Here is a 15963-nt window from a genome sequence, read left to right as displayed (position 1 = left end):
AGGCTGGTTGTCAGATATTATATCAGTGATGTCATCAGTGGGGGTGGGGCTGACAACCTCACACCTGTACACAGACTGGTTGTCAGATATTATATCAGTGAGGTCATCAGTGGGGGTGGGGCCGACAACCTCACACCTGTATACAGGCTGGTTGTCAGATATTATATCAGTGATGTCATCAGTGGGGGTGGGGCTGACAGCCTCACATCTGTATACAGGCTGGTTGTCAGATATTATATCAGTGATGTCATCAGTGGGGGTGGGGCTGACAACCTCACACCTGTACACAGACTGGTTGTCAGATATTATGTCAGTGATGTCATCAGTGAGGGTGGGGCAGACAACCTCACACCTGTATACAGGCTGGTTGTCAGATATTATATCAGTGATGTCATCAGTGGGGGTGGAGCCGACAACCTCACACCTGTATACAGGCTGGTTGTCAGATATTATATCAGTGATGTCATCAGTGGGGGTGCGGCCGACAACCTCACACCCGTACACAGACTGGTTGTCAGATATTATATCAGTGAGGTCATCAGTTGGGGTGGGGCTGACAGCCACACATCTGTATTCAGGCTGGTTGTCAGATATTATATCAGTGATGTCATCAGTGGGGGTGGGGCCGACAGCCTCACACCTGTACACAGACTGGTTGTCAGATATTATATCAGTGATGTCATCAGTGGGGGTGGGGCCGACAACCTCACACCTGTACACAGACTGGTTGTCAGATATTATATCAGTGATGTCATCAGTGGGGGTGGGGCCGACAACCTCACACCTGTACACAGACTGGTTGTCAGATATTATATCAGTGATGTCATCAGTGGGGGTGGGGCTGACAACCTCACACCTGTACACAGACTGGTTGTCAGATATTATATCAGTGATGTCATCAGTGGGGGTGGGGCCGACAACCTCACACCTGTACACAGACTGGTTGTCAGATATTATATCAGTGAGGTCATCAGTTGTGGTGGGGCTGACAGCCTCACATCTGTATACAGGCTGGTTGTCAGATATTATATCAGTGATGTCATCAGCGGGGGTGGGGCTGACAACCTCACACCTATACACAGACTGGTTGTCAGATATTATATCAGTGAGGTCATCAGTGGGGGTGGGGCCGACAACCTCACACCTGTATACAGGCTGGTTGTCAGATATTATATCAGTGATGTCATCAGTGGGGGTGGGGCTGACAGCCTCACATCTGTATACAGGCTGGTTGTCAGATATTATATCAGTGATGTCATCAGTGGGGGTGGGGCTGACAACCTCACACCTGTACACAGACTGGTTGTCAGATATTATGTCAGTGATGTCATCAGTGAGGGTGGGGCCGACAGCCTCACACCTGTACACAGACTGGTTGTCAGATATTATATCAGTGATGTCATCAGTGGGGGTGGGGCCGACAGCCTCACACCTGTACACAGACTAATTGTCAGATATTATGTCAGTGATGTCATCAGTGGGGGTGGGGCCGACAGCCTCAAACCTGTACACAGACTGGTTGTCAGATATTATATCAGTGATGTCATCAGTGGGGGTGGGGCCGACAACCTCACACCTGTACACAGACTGGTTGTCAGATATTATATCAGTGATGTCATCAGTGAGGGTGGGGCTGACAGCCTCACACCTGTACACAGACTGGTTGTCAGATATTATATCAGTGATGTCATCAGTGGGGGTGGGGCCGACAGCCTCACACCTGTACACAGACTGGTTGTCAGATATTATATCAGTGATGTCATCAGTGGGGGTGGGGCCGACAACCTCACACCTGTATACAGGCTGGTTGTCAGATATTATATCAGTGATGTCATCAGTGGGGGTGGGGCTGACAGCCTCACATCTGTATACAGGCTGGTTGTCAGATATTATATCAGTGATGTCATCAGTGGGGGTGGGGCTGACAGCCTCACATCTGTATACAGGCTGGTTGTCAGATATTATATCAGTGATGTCATCAGTGGGGGTGGGGCTGACAACCTCACACCTATACACAGACTGGTTGTCAGATATTATATCAGTGAGGTCATCAGTGGGGGTGGGGCCGACAACCTCACACCTGTACACAGGCTGGTTGTCAGATATTATATCAGTGATGTCATCAGTGGGGGTGGGGCTGACAGCCTCACATCTGTATACAGGCTGGTTGTCAGATATTATATCAGTGATGTCATCAGTGGGGGTGGGGCTGACAACCTCACACCTGTACACAGACTGGTTGTCAGATATTATGTCAGTGATGTCATCAGTGAGGGTGGGGCCGACAGCCTCACACCTGTACACAGACTGGTTGTCAGATATTATATCAGTGATGTCATCAGTGGGGGTGGGGCCGACAGCCTCACACCTGTACACAGACTAATTGTCAGATATTATGTCAGTGATGTCATCAGTGGGGGTGGGGCCGACAGCCTCAAACCTGTACACAGACTGGTTGTCAGATATTATATCAGTGATGTCATCAGTGGGGGTGGGGCCGACAACCTCACACCTGTACACAGACTGGTTGTCAGATATTATATCAGTGATGTCATCAGTGGGGGTGGGGCCGACAACCTCACACCTGTACACAGACTGGTTGTCAGATATTATATCAGTGAGGTCATCAGTTGTGGTGGGGCTGACAGCCTCACATCTGTATACAGGCTGGTTGTCAGATATTATATCAGTGATGTCATCAGCGGGGGTGGGGCCGACAACCTCACACCTATACACAGACTGGTTGTCAGATATTATATCAGTGAGGTCATCAGTGGGGGTGGGGCCGACAACCTCACACCTGTATACAGGCTGGTTGTCAGATATTATATCAGTGATGTCATCAGTGGGGGTGGGGCTGACAGCCTCACATCTGTATACAGGCTGGTTGTCAGATATTATATCAGTGATGTCATCAGTGGGGGTGGGGCTGACAACCTCACACCTGTACACAGACTGGTTGTCAGATATTATGTCAGTGATGTCATCAGTGAGGGTGGGGCCGACAGCCTCACACCTGTACACAGACTGGTTGTCAGATATTATATCAGTGATGTCATCAGTGGGGGTGGGGCCGACAGCCTCACACCTGTACACAGACTAATTGTCAGATATTATGTCAGTGATGTCATCAGTGGGGGTGGGGCCGACAGCCTCAAACCTGTACACAGACTGGTTGTCAGATATTATATCAGTGATGTCATCAGTGGGGGTGGGGCCGACAACCTCACACCTGTACACAGACTGGTTGTCAGATATTATATCAGTGATGTCATCAGTGAGGGTGGGGCTGACAGCCTCACACCTGTACACAGACTGGTTGTCACATATTATATCAGTGATGTCATCAGTGGGGGTGGGGCCGACAGCCTCACACCTGTACACAGACTGGTTGTCAGATATTATATCAGTGATGTCATCAGTGGGGGTGGGGCCGACAACCTCACACCTGTATACAGGCTGGTTGTCAGATATTATATCAGTGATGTCATCAGTGGGGGTGGGGCTGACAGCCTCACATCTGTATACAGGCTGGTTGTCAGATATTATATCAGTGATGTCATCAGTGGGGGTGGGGCTGACAGCCTCACATCTGTATACAGGCTGGTTGTCAGATATTATATCAGTGATGTCATCAGTGGGGGTGGGGCTGACAACCTCACACCTATACACAGACTGGTTGTCAGATATTATATCAGTGAGGTCATCAGTGGGGGTGGGGCCGACAACCTCACACCTGTACACAGGCTGGTTGTCAGATATTATATCAGTGATGTCATCAGTGGGGGTGGGGCTGACAGCCTCACATCTGTATACAGGCTGGTTGTCAGATATTATATCAGTGATGTCATCAGTGGGGGTGGGGCTGACAACCTCACACCTGTACACAGACTGGTTGTCAGATATTATGTCAGTGATGTCATCAGTGAGGGTGGGGCCGACAGCCTCACACCTGTACACAGACTGGTTGTCAGATATTATATCAGTGATGTCATCAGTGGGGGTGGGGCCGACAACCTCACACCTGTACACAGACTGGTTGTCAGATATTATATCAGTGATGTCATCAGTGAGGGTGGGGCTGACAGCCTCACACCTGTACACAGACTGGTTGTCACATATTATATCAGTGATGTCATCAGTGGGGGTGGGGCCGACAGCCTCACACCTGTACACAGACTGGTTGTCAGATATTATATCAGTGATGTCATCAGTGGGGGTGGGGCCGACAACCTCACACCTGTATACAGGCTGGTTGTCAGATATTATATCAGTGATGTCATCAGTGGGGGTGGGGCTGACAGCCTCACATCTGTATACAGGCTGGTTGTCAGATATTATATCAGTGATGTCATCAGTGGGGGTGGGGCTGACAGCCTCACATCTGTATACAGGCTGGTTGTCAGATATTATATCAGTGATGTCATCAGTGGGGGTGGGGCTGACAACCTCACACCTATACACAGACTGGTTGTCAGATATTATATCAGTGAGGTCATCAGTGGGGGTGGGGCCGACAACCTCACACCTGTACACAGGCTGGTTGTCAGATATTATATCAGTGATGTCATCAGTGGGGGTGGGGCTGACAGCCTCACATCTGTATACAGGCTGGTTGTCAGATATTATATCAGTGATGTCATCAGTGGGGGTGGGGCTGACAACCTCACACCTGTACACAGACTGGTTGTCAGATATTATGTCAGTGATGTCATCAGTGAGGGTGGGGCCGACAGCCTCACACCTGTACACAGACTGGTTGTCAGATATTATATCAGTGATGTCATCAGTGGGGGTGGGGCCGACAGCCTCACACCTGTACACAGACTAATTGTCAGATATTATGTCAGTGATGTCATCAGTGGGGGTGGGGCCGACAGCCTCAAACCTGTACACAGACTGGTTGTCAGATATTATATCAGTGATGTCATCAGTGGGGGTGGGGCCGACAACCTCACACCTGTACACAGACTGGTTGTCAGATATTATATCAGTGATGTCATCAGTGAGGGTGGGGCTGACAGCCTCACACCTGTATACAGACTGGTTGTCAGATATTATATCAGTGATGTCATCAGTGGGGGTGGGGCCGACAACCTCACACCTGTATACAGGCTGGTTGTCAGATATTATATCAGTGATGTCATCAGTGGGGGTGGGGCCGACAGCCTCACACCTGTACACAGACTGGTTGTCAGATATTATATCAGTGATGTCATCAGTGGGGGTGTGGCCGACAACCTCACACCTGTATACAGGCTGGTTGTCAGATATTATATCAGTGATGTCATCAGTGGGGGTGCGGCCGACAACCTCACATCTGTATACAGACTGGTTGTCAGATATTATATCAGTGATGTCATCAGTGGGGGTGGGGCCGACAACCTCACACCTGTACACAGACTGGTTGTCAGATATTATATCAGTGATGTCATCAGTGGGGGTGCGGCCGACAACCTCACATCTGTATACAGACTAGTTGTCAGATATTATATCAGTGAGGTCATCAGAGTGGGGGTGGGGCCGACAACCTCACATCTGTATACAGGCTGGTTGTCAGATATTATATCAGTGATGTCATCAGTGAGGCTGGGGCCGACAACCTCACACCTGTATACAGGCTGGTTGTCAGATATTATATCAGTGATGTCATCAGTGGGGGTGGAGCCGACAACCTCACACCTGTATACAGGCTGGTTGTCAGATATTATATCAGTGATGTCATCAGTGGGGGTGTGGCCGACAACCTCACACCCATACACAGACTGGTTGTCAGATATTATATGAGTGAGGTCATCAGTTGGGGTGGGGCTGACAGCCACACATCTGTATACAGGCTGGTTGTCAGATATTATATCAGTGATGTCATCAGTGGGGGTGGGGCCGACAACCTCACACCTGTACACAGACTGGTTGTCAGATATTATATCAGTGATGTCATCAGTGGGGGTGGGGCCGACAACCTCACACCTGTACACAGACTGGTTGTCAGATATTATATCAGTGATGTCATCAGTGGGGGTGGGGCCGACAACCTCACACGTGTACACAGACTGGTTGTCAGATATTATGTCAGTGATGTCATCAGTGAGGGTGGGGCCGACAACCTCACACCTGTATACAGGTTGGTTGTCAGATATTATATCAGTGATGTCATCAGTGGGGGTGGGGCTGACAACCTCACACCTGTACACAGACTGGTTGTCAGATATTATGTCAGTGATATCATCAGTGAGGGTGGGGCTGACAACCTCACACCTGTACACAGACTGGTTGTCAGATATTATATCAGTGAGGTCATCAGTGGGGATGGGGCCGACAACCTCACACCTGTATACAGACTGGTTGTCAGATATTATATCAGTGATGTCATCAAATGGGGTGGGGCTGACAACCTCACACCTGTACACAGAATGGTTGTCAGATATTATATCAGTGAGGTCATCAGTGGGGGTGGGGCCGACAACCTCACACCTGTATACAGGCTGGTTGTCAGATATTATATCAGTGATGTCATCAGTGGGGGTGGGGCTGACAGCCTCACATCTGTATACAGGCTGGTTGTCAGATATTATATCAGTGATGTCATCAGTGGGGGTGGGGCTGACAACCTCACACCTGTACACAGACTGGTTGTCAGATATTATGTCAGTGATGTCATCAGTGAGGGTGGGGCCGACAACCTCACACCTGTATACAGGCTGGTTGTCAGATATTATATCAGTGATGTCATCAGTGGGGGTGGAGCCGACAACCTCACACCTGTATACAGGCTGGTTGTCAGATATTATATCAGTGATGTCATCAGTGGGGGTGCGGCCGACAACCTCACACCCGTACACAGACTGGTTGTCAGATATTATATCAGTGAGGTCATCAGTTGGGGTGGGGCTGACAGCCACACATCTGTATTCAGGCTGGTTGTCAGATATTATATCAGTGATGTCATCAGTGGGGGTGGGGCCGACAGCCTCACACCTGTACACAGACTGGTTGTCAGATATTATATCAGTGATGTCATCAGTGGGGGTGGGGCCGACAACCTCACACCTGTACACAGACTGGTTGTCAGATATTATATCAGTGATGTCATCAGTGGGGGTGGGGCCGACAACCTCACACCTGTACACAGACTGGTTGTCAGATATTATATCAGTGATGTCATCAGTGGGGGTGGGGCTGACAACCTCACACCTGTACACAGACTGGTTGTCAGATATTATATCAGTGAGGTCATCAGTGGGGGTGGGGCCGACAACCTCACGCCTGTATACAGACTGGTTGTCAGATATTATATCAGTGATGTCATCAAATGGGGTGGGGCTGACAACCTCACACCTGTACACAGAATGGTTGTCAGATATTATATCAGTGAGGTCATCAGTGGGGGTGGGGCCGACAACCTCACACCTGTATACAGGCTGGTTGTCAGATATTATATCAGTGATGTCATCAGTGGGGGTGGGGCTGACAGCCTCACATCTGTATACAGGCTGGTTGTCAGATATTATATCAGTGATGTCATCAGTGGGGGTGGGGCTGACAACCTCACACCTGTACACAGACTGGTTGTCAGATATTATATCAGTGATGTCATCAGTGGGGGTGCGGCCGACAACCTCACACCCGTACACAGACTGGTTGTCAGATATTATATCAGTGAGGTCATCAGTTGGGGTGGGGCTGACAGCCACACATCTGTATACAGGCTGGTTGTCAGATATTATATCAGTGATGTCATCAGTGGGGGTGGGGCTGACAGCCACACATCTGTATTCAGGCTGGTTGTCAGATATTATATCAGTGATGTCATCAGTGGGGGTGGGGCCGACAGCCTCACACCTGTACACAGACTGGTTGTCAGATATTATATCAGTGATGTCATCAGTGGGGGTGGGGCCGACAACCTCACACCTGTACACAGACTGGTTGTCAGATATTATATCAGTGATGTCATCAGTGGGGGTGGGGCCGACAACCTCACACCTGTACACAGACTGGTTGTCAGATATTATATCAGTGATGTCATCAGTGGGGGTGGGGCTGACAACCTCACACCTGTACACAGACTGGTTGTCAGATATTATATCAGTGATGTCATCAGTGGGGGTGGGGCCGACAACCTCACACCTGTACACAGACTGGTTGTCAGATATTATTTCAGTGAGGTCATCAGTTGTGGTGGGGCTGACAGCCTCACATCTGTATACAGGCTGGTTGTCAGATATTATATCAGTGATGTCATCAGTGGGGGTGGGGCCGACAACCTCACACCTGTACACAGGCTGGTTGTCAGATATTATATCAGTGATGTCATCAGTGGGGGTGGGGCTGACAACCTCACACCTGTATACAGGCTGGTTGTCAGATATTATATCAGTGATGTTATCAGTGGGGGTGGGGCCGACAGCCTCACATCTGTATACAGGCTGGTTGTCAGATATTATATCAGTGATGTCATCAGTGGGGGTGGGGCTGACAGCCTCACATCTGTATACAGGCTGGTTGTCAGATATTATATCAGTGATGTCATCAGTGGGGGTGGGGCCGACAACCTCACACCTATACACAGACTGGTTGTCAGATATTATATCAGTGATGTCATCAGTGGGGGTGGGGCCGACAACCTCACACCTGTATACAGGCTGGTTGTCAGATATTATATCAGTGATGTCATCAGTGGGGGTGGGGCTGACAGCTTCACATCTGTATACAGGCTGGTTGTCAGATATTATATCAGTGATGTCATCAGTGGAGGTGGGGCTGACAGCCTCACACCTGTACACAGACTGGTTGTCAGATATTATATCAGTGATGTCATCAGTGAGGGTGGGGCCGACAGCCTCACACCTGTACACAGACTGGTTGTCAGATATTATATCAGTGATGTCATCAGTGGGGGTGGGGCCGACAGCCTCACACCTGTACACAGACTAATTGTCAGATATTATGTCAGTGATGTCATCAGTGGGGGTGGGGCCGACAGCCTCACACCTGTACACAGACTGGTTGTCAGATATTATATCAGTGATGTCATCAGTGGGGGTGGGGCCGACAGCCTCACACCTGTACACAGACTGGTTGTCAGATATTATATCAGTGATGTCATCAGTGGGGGTGGGGCTGACAGCCTCACATCTGTATACAGGCTGGTTGTCAGATATTATATCAGTGATGTCATCAGTGGGGGTGGGGCTGACAGCCTCACATCTGTATACAGGCTGGTTGTCAGATATTATATCAGTGATGTCATCAGTGGGGGTGGGGCCGACAACCTCACACCTATACACAGACTGGTTGTCAGATATTATATCAGTGAGGTCATCAGTGGGGGTGGGGCCGACAACCTCACACCTGTATACAGGCTGGTTGTCAGATATTATATCAGTGATGTCATCAGTGGGGGTGGGGCTGACAGCCTCACATCTGTATACAGGCTGGTTGTCAGATATTATATCAGTGATGTCATCAGTGGGGGTGGGGCTGACAACCTCACACCTGTACACAGACTGGTTGTCAGATATTATGTCAGTGATGTCATCAGTGAGGGTGGGGCCGACAGCCTCACACCTGTACACAGACTGGTTGTCAGATATTATATCAGTGATGTCATCAGTGGGGGTGGGGCCGACAGCCTCACACCTGTACACAGACTAATTGTCAGATATTATGTCAGTGATGTCATCAGTGGGGGTGGGGCCGACAGCCTCAAACCTGTACACAGACTGGTTGTCAGATATTATATCAGTGATGTCATCAGTGGGGGTGGGGCCGACAACCTCACACCTGTACACAGACTGGTTGTCAGATATTATATCAGTGATGTCATCAGTGGGGGTGGGGCCGACAGCCTCACACCTGTATACAGGCTGGTTGTCAGATATTATATCAGTGATGTCATCAGTGGGGGTGGGGCCGACAGCCTCACACCTGTACACAGACTGGTTGTCAGATATTATATCAGTGATGTCATCAGTGGGGGTGGGGCCGACAGCCTCACACCTGTACACAGACTGGTTGTCAGATATTATATCAGTGATGTCATCAGTGGGGGTGCGGCCGACAACCTCACATCTGTATACAAGCTGGTTGTCAGATATTATATCAGTGATGTCATCAGTGGGGGTGGGGCCGACAGCCTCACACCTGTACACAGACTGGTTGTCAGATATTATATCAGTGATGTCATCAGTGGGGGTGGGGCCAACAGCCTCACACCTGTACACAGACTGGTTGTCAGATATTATATCAGTGATGTCATCAGTGGGGGTGCGGCCGACAACCTCACATCTGTATACAGGCTGGTTGTCAGATATTATATCAGTGATGTCATCAGTGGGGGTGGGGCCGACAGCCTCACACCTGTACACAGACTGGTTGTCAGATATTATATCAGTGATGTCATCAGTGGGGGTGGGGCCGACAGCCTCACACCTGTACACAGACTGGTTGTCAGATATTATATCAGTGATGTCATCAGTGGGGGTGGGGCCAACAGCCTCACACCTGTACACAGACTGGTTGTCAGATATTATATCAGTGATGTCATCAGTGGGGGTGCGGCCGACAACCTCACATCTGTATACAGGCTGGTTGTTAGATATTATATCAGTGATGTCATCAGTGGGGGTGGGGCCGACAGCCTCAAACATATACACAGACTGGTTGTCAGATATTATATCAGTGATGTCATCAGTGGGGGTGCGGCCGACAACCTCACACCTGTATACAGACTGGTTGTCAGATATTATATCAGTGATGTCATCAGTGGGGGTGGGGCCGACAGCCTCTCATCTGTATACAGGCTGGTTGTCAGATATTATATCAGTGATGTCATCAGTGGGGGTGGGGCCGACAGCCTCACACCCGTACACAAACCGGTTGTCAGATATTATATCAGTGAGGTCATCAGTGGGGGTGGGGCCGACAGCCTCACACCTGTACACAGACTGGTTGTCAGATGTTATATCAGTGATGTCATCAGTGGGGGTGGGGCCGACAGCCTCAAACCTGTACACAGACTGGTTGTCAGATGTTATATCAGTGATGTCATCAGTGGGGGTGCGGCCGACAACCTCACACCCGTACACAAACCGGTTGTCAGATATTATATCAGTGATGTCATCAGTGGGGGTGGGGCTGACAGCCTCACATCTGCATACAGACTGGTTGTCAGATATTATGTCAGTGATGTCATCAGTGGGGGTGGGGCCGACAGCCTCACATCTGTACACAGACTGGTTGTCAGATATTATGTCAGTGATGTCATCAGTGGGGGTGGGGCCGACAGCCTCAAACCTGTACACAGACTGGTTGTCAGATATTATATCAGTGATGTCATCAGTGGGGGTGGGGCCGACAGCCTCACACCTGTACACAGACTGGTTGTCAGATATTATATCAGTGATGTCATCAGTTGTGGTGCGGCCGACAACCTCACACCCGTACACAAACCGGTTGTCAGATATTATATCAGTGATGTCATCAGTGGGGGTGGGGCTGACAGCCTCACATCTGCATACAGGCTGGTTGTCAGATATTATATCAGTGATGTCATCAGTGGGGGTGGGGCCGACAACCTCACACCTGTATACAGGCTGGTTGTCAGATATTATATCAGTGATGTTATCAGTGGGGGTGCGGCCGACAACCTCACACCTGTACACAGACTGGTTGTCAGATGTTATATCAGTGAGGTCATCAGTGGGGGTGCGGCCGACAACCTCCCACCCGTACACAGACCGGTTGTCAGATATTATATCAGTGATGTCATCAGTGGGGGTGGGGCTGACAGCCTCACATCTGCATACAGGCTGGTTGTCAGATATTATATCAGTGATGTCATCAGTGGGGGTGGGGCCGACAACCTCACACCTGCACACAGGCTGGTTGTCAGATATTATATCAGTGATGTTATCAGTGGGGGTGCGGCCGACAACCTCACACCCGTACACAGACTGGTTGTCAGATATTATATCATTGAGGTCATCAGTGGGGCTGAGGCTGACAGCCTCACATCTGTACACAGACTGGTTGTCAGATATTATATCAGTGATGTCATCAGTGGGGGTGGGGCTGACAACCTCACACCTATACACAGACTGGTTGTCAGATATTATATCAGTGAGGTCATCAGTGGGGGTGGGGCCGACAACCTCACACCTATACACAGACTGGTTGTCAGATATTATATCAGTGAGGTCATCAGTGGGGGTGGGGCCGACAACCTCACACCTGTATACAGGGTGGTTGTCAGATATTATATCAGTGATGTCATCAGTGGGGGTGGGGCTGACAGCCTCACACCTGTACACAGACTGGTTGTCAGATATTATATCAGTGATGTCATCAGTGGGGGGCAGGGCCGACAACCTCACACCTGTACACAGACTGGTTGTCAGATATTATGTCAGTGATGTCATCAGTGGGGGTGGGGCCGACAGCCTCACACCTGTACACAGACTGGTTGTCAGATATTATATCAGTGATGTCATCAGTGGGGGTGGGGCCGACAGCCTCACACCTGTACACAGACTGGTTGTCAGATATTATGTCAGTGATGTCATCAGTGGGGGTGGGGCCGACAGCCTCAAACCTGTACACAGACTGGTTGTCAGATATTATATCAGTGATGTCATCAGTGGGGGTGGGGCCGACAACCTCACACCTGTGCACAGACTGGTTGTCAGATATTATATCAGTGATGTCATCAGTGGGGGTGGGGCTGACAGCCTCACACCTGTATACAGACTGGTTGTCAGATATTATATCAGTGATGTCATCAGTGGGGGTGGGGCCGACAGCCTCACACCTGTACACAGACTGGTTGTCAGATATTATATCAGTGATGTCATCAGTGGGGGTGGGGCCGACAGCCTCACACCTGTACACAGACTGGTTGTCAGATATTATATCAGTGATGTCATCAGTGGGGGTGGGGCCGACAGCCTCACACCTGTACACAGACTGGTTGTCAGATATTATATCAGTGATGTCATCAGTGGGGGTGGGGCCGACAGCCTCACATCTGTACACAGACTGGTTGTCAGATATTATGTCAGTGATGTCATCAGTGGGGGTGGGGCCGACAGCCTCAAACCTGTACACAGACTGGTTGTCAGATATTATATCAGTGATGTCATCAGTGGGGGTGGGGCCGACAGCCTCACATCTGTATACAGGCTGGTTGTCAGATATTATATCAGTGATGTCATCAGTGGGGGTGGGGCCAACAGCCTCACACCTGTACACAGACTGGTTGTCAGATATTATATCAGTGATGTCATCAGTGGGGGTGCGGCCGACAACCTCACATCTGTATACAGGCTGGTTGTCAGATATTATATCAGTGATGTCATCAGTGGGGGTGGGGCCGACAGCCTCAAACATATACACAGACTGGTTGTCAGATATTATATCAGTGATGTCATCAATGGGGGTGCGGCCGACAACCTCACACCTGTATACAGACTGGTTGTCAGATATTATATCAGTGATGTCATCAGTGGGGGTGGGGCCGACAGCCTCTCATCTGTATACAGGCTGGTTGTCAGATATTATATCAGTGATGTCATCAGTGGGGGTGGGGCCGACAGCCTCAAACCTGTACACAGACTGGTTGTCAGATATTATATCAGTGATGTCATCAGTGGGGGTGGGGCCGACAGCCTCACACCTGTACACAGACTGGTTGTCAGATGTTATATCAGTGATGTCATCAGTGGGGGTGGGGCCGACAGCCTCACATCTGTACACAGACTGGTTGTCAGCTATTATGTCAGTGATGTCATCAGTGGGGGTGGGGCCGACAGCCTCAAACCTGTACACTGACTGGTTGTCAGATATTATATCAGTGATGTCATCAGTGGGGGTGGGGCTGACAGCCTCACACCTGTACACAGACTGGTTGTCAGATATTATATCAGTGATGTCATCAGTGGGGGTGGGGCTGACAGCCTCACACCTGTACACAGAATGGTTGTCAGATATTATATCAGTGATGTCATCAGTGGGGGTGGGGCCGACAGCCTCACACCTGTACACAGACTGCTTGTCAGATATTATATCAGTGATGTCATCAGTGGGGGTGGGGCTGACAGCCTCACACCTGTACACAGACTGGTTGTCAGATATTATATCAGTGAGGTCATCAGTGGGGGTGGGGCTGACAGCCTCACACCTGTATACAGGCTGGTTGTCAGATATTATATCAGTGAGGTCATCAGTGGGGGTGGGGCCGACAACCTCACACCTGTACACAGACTGGTTGTCAGATATTATATCAGTGATGTCATCAGTGGGGGTGGGGCCGACAGCCTCACACCTGTATACAGGCTGGTTGTCAGATATTATATCAGTGATGTCATCAGTGGGGGTGCGGCCGACAACCTCACACCTGTAGACAGACTGGTTGTCAGATATTATATCAGTGATGTCATCAGTGCGGGTGGGGCCGACAACCTCACACCTGTACACAGACTGGTTGTCAGATATTGTATCATACAATTAGGTTCTGTAGAAGGACGTAGATCTGGGGATTTATTATGATGGAATATAGGCTGAACTGGATGGACAAATGTCTTTTTTCGGCCTTACTAACTATGTTACTATGTTACTATGTTAAATATTATATCAGTGATGTCATCAGTGGGGGTGGGGCCGACAGCCTCACATCTGTATACAGGCTGGTTGTCAGATATTATATCAGTGATGTCATCAGTGGGGGTGGGGCCGACAGCCTCACACCTGTACACAGACTGGTTGTTAGATATTATATCAGTGATGTCATCAGTTCGGGTGGACCGACAGCCTCACACCCGTATACAGGCTGGTTGTCAGATATTATATCAGTGATGTCATCAGTGGGGGTGGGGCCGACAACCTCACACCTGTACACAGACTGGTTGTCAGATATTGTATCAATGATGTCATCAGCGGGGACATGGCTGACAACCACTAACAAAGTGTACACAGGCATGTTGTCAGACAGTATATCAGTGATGTCATCAGTGGGGGTGGGGCCGACAACCTCACACCTGTACACAGACTGGTTGTCAGATATTATGTCAGTGATGTCATCAGTGGGGGTGGGGCCGACAACCTCACACCTCTACACAGACTGGTTGTCAGATATTATGTCAGTGATGTCATCAGTGGGGGTGGGGCCGACAACCTCACACCTGTACACTGACTGGTTGTCAGATATTATATCAGTGATGTCATCAGTGGGGGTGGGGCTGACAGCCTCACACCTGTACACAGACTGGTTGTCAGATATTATATCAGTGATGTCATCAGTGGGGGTGGGGCTGACAGCCTCACACCTGTACACAGAATGGTTGTCAGATATTATATCAGTGATGTCATCAGTGGGGGTGGGGCCGACAGCCTCACACCTGTACACAGACTGCTTGTCAGATATTATATCAGTGATGTCATCAGTGGGGGTGGGGCTGACAGCCTCACACCTGTACACAGACTGGTTGTCAGATATTATATCAGTGAGGTCATCAGTGGGGGTGGGGCTGACAGCCTCACACCTGTATACAGGCTGGTTGTCAGATATTATATCAGTGAGGTCATCAGTGGGGGTGGGGCCGACAACCTCACACCTGTACACAGACTGGTTGTCAGATATTATATCAGTGATGTCATCAGTGGGGGTGGGGCCGACAGCCTCACACCTGTATACAGGCTGGTTGTCAGATATTATATCAGTGATGTCATCAGTGGGGGTGCGGCCGACAACCTCACACCTGTAGACAGACTGGTTGTCAGATATTATATCAGTGATGTCATCAGTGCGGGTGGGGCCGACAACCTCACACCTGTACACAGACTGGTTGTCAGATATTGTATCATACAATTAGGTTCTGTAGAAGGACGTAGATCTGGGGATTTATTATGATGGAATATAGGCTGAACTGGATGGACAAATGTCTTTTTTCGGCCTTACTAACTATG

At 49.6% G+C, this 15963-nt stretch overlaps 1 protein-coding gene across 1 annotated transcript in view; it reads right to left on the bottom strand.

The window, feature by feature from the left end:
• The window catches only part of LOC138674933 (solute carrier organic anion transporter family member 1A2-like), an 86543-nt gene that overhangs the window by 61183 nt on the left and 9397 nt on the right, over nucleotides 1–15963 (bottom strand). The window lies entirely within an intron of this gene.

The sequence above is a fragment of the Ranitomeya imitator genome, chromosome 4 (genome assembly GCF_032444005.1).
Source record: "Ranitomeya imitator isolate aRanImi1 chromosome 4, aRanImi1.pri, whole genome shotgun sequence".
Taxonomy (NCBI): domain Eukaryota; kingdom Metazoa; phylum Chordata; class Amphibia; order Anura; family Dendrobatidae; genus Ranitomeya; species Ranitomeya imitator.
The sequence above is the reverse complement of the archived record's forward strand: the minus strand, read 5'-3'. Positions and strand labels throughout refer to the sequence as shown.